The 9,156-nt window shown below is 42.3% G+C and overlaps 1 pseudogene; it reads right to left on the bottom strand.

The window, feature by feature from the left end:
• Positions 1 to 881: 881 nt before the first annotated feature.
• LOC115936042 (uncharacterized) lies at positions 882 to 2,072 on the bottom strand (annotated as a pseudogene).
• Between the last annotated feature and the right edge of the window lie 7,084 nt (positions 2,073 to 9,156).

Here is a 9,156-nt window from a genome sequence, read left to right as displayed (position 1 = left end):
TAAGGTTATAATGGAGCTGAAAAATTCCTATGGACTAGCGATGTCATAGCCATGGTAACATTATAGCCCAATGTGTTACCTTGTCTATGTTGAAATACACAAATTCTTCCCATTGTATTGCACTTGCCTACAGTATTCAGTATAGTCACATGCAGAACAGGTTTGTAGCCTAGGAGCAATGTCACACCTTATAGCCTAGGTGTGTAGGAGGCTCTACTATCTAGGTTTGTGTAAATATACTCTATGATGTTCGCACAATCAGGAAATTGCCTAAGGATGAATTTCTCAGACTGTATTGCTGGGTATCCCTGTCGTTAAGATTACCACACTTGAGAGCTAGAAGGAGCCTTAGAGACCAAACCTAATCTGAGTCACAGTTCTCAAAGTTTGGGTGCTAGCAAAGAGCCTGTGACCCTGCCTCCTCCTTCCACCCCTTCTGTGAGATATTGGGCGCAGCATTCAGTTTCTTCGTGTCAGTTTTCACCAGCTGGAAAAGAGAGATAAAAGGCACAGTGCAGGGTTGCCAGGTTCAGTAATTCTAGTTCCTGGAATCAAGGACAGGAAGCCTTTTAGTTACTTGCACACCCTAACTTTTCTAGCTTCGATTGAATCAATCATTTAACTGTCAGCTAATTACGGCTTTGGGAAGTTTACATCATTCATCTTTTTATGGCACCCCTTAATGGGAGGCTTTGGAGATTAAAACTCCTGACAATTTCCACGATGTAAAAAAGGAAAGTTGACCTACAGAAAGATGGGACAGTGATGAACATTTGAGAAGCTTGAAGCAGCAATGGGATCTACACAGTAGCCTACTTAAAGTAGTGCTGATGTGAACGCTTAGCCTAAGTTCCTGAAAAATGACAGCAGTGTCACCTGTGTCAGTAGCAATGGCATTTTATTGAGCAGATGATTGCTTTGCACTTACTACCAAGCACTCGCTTGTTCCAGGACAGCCCCATGAGGCAGGTCCTATTATCATTCCACTTTACAGATGAAGAAACTGAGGCACAGGGAAAAGTGTCCAAGGGCTGACACCTGGTAAGTAGTTGAGGCAGAAATGAAAAAAAAAAAAAAAAGCCAGGCTGGCTCCGGAGACCAGTAGGAGGCCAGGCTCGCCCCCTACTCAGCTGACCTCCCTACGTCTCTGCTATCCTCTGACCTGCCGGCTGGACACGCCAATGTCGCTCGTTTGCGTGTCCCGAAGCCCTGCTTTGGGTCCTGGGCTTCCAGCGCCCGCTTCCCGCCGAGGGGCTCCGGGCACCTGCAGCCCTGGGCGCGCGTCCCCGAGGCGGGCGGGAGCGCGCACGGCGGGAGTGCGGGAGCGGAGCGCACGTGCCGCCGGGAAGGGGCCGCCCGGGGCCGCGCCAATATGGCGGCGGCCGCGGCCGCTGCGGTGACGGTTGGCGGCGGCCGGTGAGGCGGGCGGGGCCGGAGGCGCGGAGGCGGGGTCCCGGGCGAGCCGCCCTAGGAGGCGGGGGCCGTTTCCATAGCGGCGGCAGGAGGTGTCGCGCCGGGGAACTTCCTGGTTCCCGGGCTCGGCTTCGCCGGGATCCTCTTGGAAGGGAAACAATGGGGCGGAGGGCACTGCGGTAGCCGCCGCCGCGCCGCGCCGCGCCGCGCCGCGCCGGATCTGCTCGGCCGCCCGGGACCGCCAGCTCTGTCCGCTGCCCACAGCCTAGCAGTCGGGACCGTACTGAGGTAACTTCCATTCCTCAGCTCCCGCCGCGAGGGGCCGGCGGCGGCGGGCTCCGCGGGCGTCCTCCCCGGGCCGGGACTCGGAGTTGGCCCCGGGGAGCCGGACGCCGCCATTCCCGGCCCCGGGAGGAGGGGACGCGGCTGCGGTTCGCGGCTCGGCCCTGGGGGGCAGCTCGGGCACAGTGCGGGGGCTGCCTGTGTGTCCCCGCGCCCGGAGCGTGGGGTCCGCGGGGCGATGGGCGGGCTGGGGGCGCCGCGCGGGGTGCGGGGAGGCCCGGGGGTGGAACCCGGCGACTGCCTCCCCGAGTGAGCTGCGATCCCGGCCAGGCGCGTCTCCCTCGCAAGTTTCGGTCGCGTCTCCCGAGCCCCAGTGGGCAGGACCCGGGCAAACTTCGTGCCTTTAAATGACTGCCTTGATGCCGCGGAACTTTGTTTGGACCAGGCGAGGGGAGGATGGGGCGAATAAGAGATTTGCAAGTCTTGGAAATCCGTGCGCCTTTGCAAAGTTTGCAAAATAGTTTGGTGCTCACAACCCTAGGCTGGTGCGGCATTTGTAATGCGTGAGAACGGTTCCTCGCAGGTGTTTTACTGCTAGAAAATGCGGGACGCGTAGGAATCCATGGGTGCACGTTTCTGTAATTTGAAAATGTTGTCTCTCCCCACCCCCCACCCTTATCCCTTTCTTTCCCAACATTTAATCCGCAGATAGATGCTTTTTAGACCGTAGACTTCAGCATGCCTTCTTTGGACTGGGAAGGCTTGTTGAATTAGGGCCGTACCCAGTCATTGGAAATAGTGCGAGACGAATGGAAAAAAAAAAAAAAGTGAGGACGCCGTCTTAAGTATGTTGCTTGTTGAAAGAAAATGGTTTCAATCCTGTATTAATCCTTTTATAAAAATAATTACACCTTTGGGATAGATATTTAATATTTCATAGCTTAGAAAAGTTACACAGAACTTTAGAGATCACCCTGGCCAACTCCCTCCTATATTGAGTCTCTGGGAAGTTCCTTCAGGAGGAAGTCAGTGTTCTTTTTTCTTTCCTGAAGTCATCTTAATAAGAATAAATTAGCCAGCAGCAAGTGAACAGTGGTTTATTTGCTTTTATTTCTGGTTCAGTCAGACCCTAAAATTAACAAAAATATTTCCTGGTTTGCCATTCTTTTATAACAACATTTGTAAACATAGTGTAGTTCGTTACTTAAAATGGATGTTGATGCCATGTTGTATTCTACGTAGACAATTAAAATGTCCAAATAGAAAAAAAATTATACTAATAAAAGTATAAGTTAACTTTGAAAGGAAGAAATCCTAATTGCAAGTGCAGGTATCCTTAGTTAACAGAAATTCCTTTGCTGATTATGTATAGAGAGAGAATTAATGAGTTATTACAAAGGCACTCAAAGAAACATCCTTTGCCAAATATTAAGAATTTGGGCCCTGAGCCTCAGTTTTGGTGCCTACTTAGTTTTTAGCTATGCAGCCAGACTCTCTGTTGTACTTGTTTCTGGTAAGACTAGTCCATTACCAATTTTAATAATGTTTTGACATGCAAATAGCTCCTACTGGGGACTGACTTTGGTTAAACAAGCCAGTAAGTAAAAGTGTCAGATTTGTCACTGTTAGGTGATTGATCATCCTCTGGCGTTATAGGGAACCAAGAGAACTACTCACCCCAGCAGATCCAACCTGAGTCTCCAATGCCAAGCAAGGGTTGCCTTGGTCCATCTTTGCCACCATGTGTGTCAAGTCCTTGTTACATTTTGTAGCCAGCTAAGATGGGTGAAAAAGAGGCCAATGAGTTCAAGCTAGTAGCAAATTGAAAACAAACAAAATTACTCTGATTAGAAAGTATGAGGAATGTTAATGTAGTAGAATAGGATAGCTTTGGGAATTGCCACTTCAGGTAGCGAGAACGAGACAAGTGATTACAATTCTGGTTTATGTTCACAATTTCACTGTAACGATTTTTTTTTAACCATTCTTACTTTGTAACTAGTGCAATGCAGACCTCTAATTACCAGAAAGTTATAGTTTGTTCCTTCAGTGTGATTTTTGAAAAGCATAGACTGGTGGGTTGCAGTGGCTCATGCCTGTAATCTGAGCACTTTGGGAGGCCGAGGCAGATGGATCATTTGAGGTCAGGAGTTCAAGACCAGCCTGGCTAACATGCTGAAACCCCCGTTTCTACTAAAAATACAAAAATTAGCTGGGCGGTAGTGGTGCACTGCTGTAATCCCAGCTACCCGGGAGGCTGAGACAGGAGAATCCTTTGAGTCTGGGAGGTAGAAGTTGCAGTGAGCGGAGATCGCTCCACTGCACTCCAACCTGGGCCACAGAGTGAGACTCTGTCTCAAATAAAAAAAGAAAAGAAAAGCATAGTCCATTGTCAGATATGATTTCATTATATTGAGAGACTCATTTTTCCCTTAAACAGATGACTCCTGTATTTACAGTGGAAGTCACGGTAAGAATAATAATTGAAAAGAAATCCAACTTGTAGCACACGTCCATGTAGTACATGAGATTTAAGCATGGGAATTGGAGCGACAGAGACTTGGATTCTCAACTGGTCTATGCTAGTTTCAGGTCGTATCACCTTATGCAAATGACTCAATTTTTAAAAGCTCATTTCTTTGTAAAATTGGGGAGGATCGTAAATTCAAACGTGTTTATTCAACCATTATTTTTTGAGTGCCTTCTGTGTACCCCAGGACTTTGTGTTAGGTACTTCGTTTTCAACACGTGGGATGAGTCCTTTGATGTGAAGTACAGGGAGCTATAAAACCCATACCTAGGGAACCTAACTTGGTTTTGAGGGAGTCAGGGCAAGTCCCCTGAGGAAGCGACTTGTAAGACCTGAAGATGAGGCAGAGATAGCTGGCTGAAAAAAAGAGGAGGGTGTGTGGGAAACTTTGAGGGTGAGAGAAGAGCTTGTTCACAGTCACTGAAGAGATTGGGAAGGTTAAATAAGCTGCTTCTGTATGAGTTCCGTCCATAGCCCATGAGCAGTCACTGTTGGTTATGTAGAGAAGGCCCTTGGCGCTGTTCTTGGATCATCTGAATGAAGCAGCTCAGCTTTGTTCCATAGCCATTAGAGAAGGGAAGTCATTCTACTCGTCTGTATCCATACCAGACCTGGGAGTGACTCTTGACACGCTTTGATGTCCACTTTTATAACTCTGCATTGGATTACTTGTTAGTTTTGATAGCTGTAAGACTGGGATTAAATGTTAAATAAAATATTCTTTGATTTACTTACAGAGATGCTTTGTAATATCAGGATAGTCTTGGTTTCATTTTGGTTCCATTTTCTCTTTGAAGAGCTTGGACCACCTCTCAAAAAACTGTAGTAGCAATCCACCCTAAAATACAAATCTTCAGTAAGTGGCAAGTAGTTTTCATTTGCCTACAGAAAGATCAGGAGTTACTCTGGAGTTTCATATCTTGTTTTTAAGTGTTCTTAGCTCTAAAGAGATTATTTAGTTACTCTGGGATAGAGGTACACATTACACCTGTGTCTTGCTGACATTGATATGACTGTAGAAAAACTTAAAATTTTATCCTGGAATTTTCCTTTCATTGAGTCAGCCAGTGAATTAAAAATTTAAAGTAACATTTTAAATGAACTAAATGAAAGAATATTATTTTTAATCTTCTTAATGTATTAGTTTTGCTGTTAGTAATGTTATGTAGATCAGTGATGGCAAATTATTATTATTACTATTTTTTCCTTTTCCTGTGACAGGGTCTCACCCTGTCACCCAGGTTGGACTGCAGTAGAGCAGTCTCAGCTCACTGCAGCCTTTGCCTTCCAGGCTCAAGCGATTCTCCCACCTCACCCTCCCAGGTAACTGGGACTACAGGCATGTGCCACCATGCCCAGCTAATTTCTGTATTTTTTTGGTAGAGATGAGGTTTCTCCATGTTGCCCAGGCTGGTCTTGAATTCCTAGGCTCAAGTGATCCTCCTGCCTCAGCCTCCCAAAGTGCTGGGATTGCAGTTGTGAGCCACTTTGCCTGGTTGATATTTTATTATAGAATTAAGGCAGTATTTATAAGTCAGTTGGCTCTAGGTTTTTTGTTCTTGTTTCTTTTTGTTTGGTTTTTGGACATTTAATGTCCATTGGCATATCTGTGGTAAGATAAGGTGAAATAAGATTTTGAAGTCAGTCACAATGGAAAAAAATTGGATAGATGTGCAGGCTAAAATTTATAAAAGTTAGGTATATATGTATGAGCTATGTGTTTTTTGTGTATTTCCCTGGTGCCCATATTAAAAAATAATGAATTGGCCTATAATAACTCTTTATTGCAGTAGTGCTTAAAAATTAATTTTGGCCAGGTGTGATAGCTCACTCCTATAAGCCCAGCACTTTGGAGGCCCAGGTGGGTGGATCACATGAGGCCAGGAGTTTGAGGCCAGCCTGGCCAACATGGTGAAACTCCGTCTCTACCAGAAATACAAAAATTAGTGGGGCATGGTGGTGTACGCTTGTGGTCCCAGCTACTCAGAGGCTGAGGCACAAGAATCACTTGAACCCGAGAGATGGAGCTTGCACTGAGCCGAGATCACACCACTGCACTCCAGCCTGGCGACAGAGTAAAACTCCGTGTCAAAAAAAAAAAAAAAGAAAAAATTTCAAAATCTGTCTTCACCTCTTCTATGTTCATTTTTAATTTTTTAGCTTTATTTTGAATTGATTTCTTAAAAATAATTTTTCTGTTTTTTCATTTTTTAGGTTGGGATTACATATTCTTGTACTATTCCTTTAGTGTTCACTTACATTTTAATATATATTCTTGATTTATCAAAGTGTAATATTGAGACTTTCACCCTTTTTCTAGATAATGCAGTAAATAATGCAAGACCTTTAAAAACATTTACATTCAATTTCCTTTCTTATTACATTTTATTGCCTTGTTTTAAGATGCATGCATATTTTAAACCCCACAGATGTATTTCTGTTGTTTTATGCTGTTATTATTTAATTAGACTTAACTGCATTTCATTTTCCTCATTCTTTCTTACATTACCTGACCTTCCATCTGGAATAATTATCTTTCTGCCTAAAGATACCATTTAGTATTTCTTCAGAGTGGATCTAATATTGACAAGTTTTCTAACTTGTTTGTTTAAGAGTATCTTTATTTCATCTACATTCTTGAAAGATATATTTTGCTGGATGTAGAATTCTAGGTAAGTCTTCTGGAGAGATTCTTTAATATTTTGGATTGTTTCTATTCAGAAGTCAGCTGCAGTTTATTCCTTCTTTGTTGCTAATTTGTTTCTTTCTCAGGCTGTTTTTATGGTTTTCATTTTGTCTTTGGCTTTGAGATGATTTTTCTGTCTCTTTCTGTTTCTATTTTCCTCCTCCCCTCCCTCTTGCACCATTTCTTGTTTGAGATATATGGGGTATTTTGATACTGTGACTTGATGTCTTTCGTCAGTTTTGGCAAGTTCTCAGCCACTCTCTCTTCAGATACTGCTTTTCCCTATTCTCTTGCTTAATCTTTCTGGGAGCTCAGTTATTCAGTGTTAGATTTTCTCCCTGAATCCTCTGTGTATTTTGCCTCTGTGGTGTTGTTTTCATCTTTTTGTATCTTTTTTGTTCTGAATATTCTCTTCAGGCTACCTTCCAGGACTAAGTTAGTCTTCATTTCTAATCTGCTCTTCCCTGGGTTTTAATTTGTATTCCCTGGGTTTTAAATTTTGGTTATTAGATTTTTCATTTTTATTTAGACTTTCAATTTAGTTATTTTTCAGATATGCTTTGCCACTTTTCTAGTTTCTAGTTCCCTATCAAAAGTTTTAGATTTTGCATATATTTCTTTGGATGCAGTAAGCATAGTAACTATATCCCAGAGTGCTATAACATTTTTATGGTCTCTTTTATTTCTCAAGGAGTTTCATCTCCTTGTATGCCTGCTTATCTTTGATTGTGTGCTGGTCATTGTGTTTGAAAAAGTGTTTCTAGCAGTCATTATAGGTTAGATAAGGATTTTTTTCATTGCTTTTGCCAGACACTTGGGATCACTTTTATTCTAATAAAAAGTTGAGAGTCTATGCAATAATTGGTTTAGTTTGCTTCTAAGTTTTTCTTTCTCATGGGATTCAATTTTTTGCTTATTCTGAAGCAGAGATAGATGGCTCCCTTGGTGGATCTTGTACTCTGACATTTTGTCCTCCTAGCCTTGAAGACTGCCAAAGTGTGGTTTAGACTCTTAGGCACCTCTTCGATTAGGCAAACGTTTACCTAAAGAAGCCTCGAGATGCCTTGCTTTCTATTTCAGATTTCTGTCTTCTCTTCGGATGGTGGCTGGTAGTTTCTCACTGTCTTGTTAGCTGTTTGATATCCTTCCTCCTTTTATTAAATAAGGAATACACATATAATGTACACTAATCTTAACTGTATACTCTGAAGAATTTTTATAAATGTAGTTGACTGTGTAATCACTCACATAACATACAGTAGTCCTCCTTATCTGCAGTTTCACTTTCCTTGGTTTCAGTTCCTGCAATATAGTATGAGAAGATATTTTGAGAGACAGAGGGACTACCTTTTATTACAGCATATTATTATAATTATTTTATTAGTTATTATTTATCTCTTAGGTAGAAGGGTCTGATTGTGAAGCAGTACACTAATTTTTAAAGCAGAATTTTAGAATACGTTTTCAAAGTAGTGCTGAGATTCTGTTGCTGTAATTGCTGAAGATAAATTTCTGGAATTTTTTAGAAATTGTCTTTTGGAGATACTGAGTTGTATCCCTTATCAGTTTATATCACATTTTGATCCAGTGTTTTATTATCAGTTTGAATTCTGAGCTCATTCGCCAGACTTGCTTGGGAAACATTTATTCTATTACAAAAAATTTTTTTCCTCCAGGGTTGATGATTTGCCCTCATTGAGGCTTACCAAAAGAATGCCATCCAAATTCTCCCCTGAAACTGAGGGGTTACCTCTGACTACTTCACTGTCAGTAGTCTCTTTGACTTTCTTTTAAGTGATAGTTGGATCTGCCCCATTAAAAAATACATATAACCAACATTTTAGACCAGCTTGTTTTAGCTGGTTTACTGTAATGATTTAGGTTGATCTTACTTATACCGCTAAGGAAATTAGAACCTGAGTTACCCATTGAATTAAAATTAGTTTTAAGATAATAAATCATACAGTGCTAGAAAGAGAACTTAAAAATAGAACTTAAAAATTATGTTTCAGTTTTCTTCTTTTATGAGACCAAAAATGGATCAGTACTAACGTGTGAACCAACCAAATAAGATATTTAGTTTACAGCACACTCTTTTATGCATAATTCCACAGCAACTCTCAGTGGTAGGTAGGCTGAAAATTTTAACTCTCATTTTACACACAAAGAAACTGAGGGTCAGGGAAGTGAAGTGACTTGGTCTGAATTCCTAGAGCTGGTTAATGGCAGAGTTGTAACACATTTG

The sequence above is a fragment of the Gorilla gorilla genome, chromosome 8, assembly GCF_029281585.2.
Source record: "Gorilla gorilla gorilla isolate KB3781 chromosome 8, NHGRI_mGorGor1-v2.1_pri, whole genome shotgun sequence".
In the NCBI taxonomy this organism is placed as follows: Eukaryota; Metazoa; Chordata; class Mammalia; order Primates; family Hominidae; genus Gorilla; species Gorilla gorilla.
Note: the sequence above shows the minus strand (reverse complement) of the source record. Positions and strands in the feature narration are given on the sequence as shown.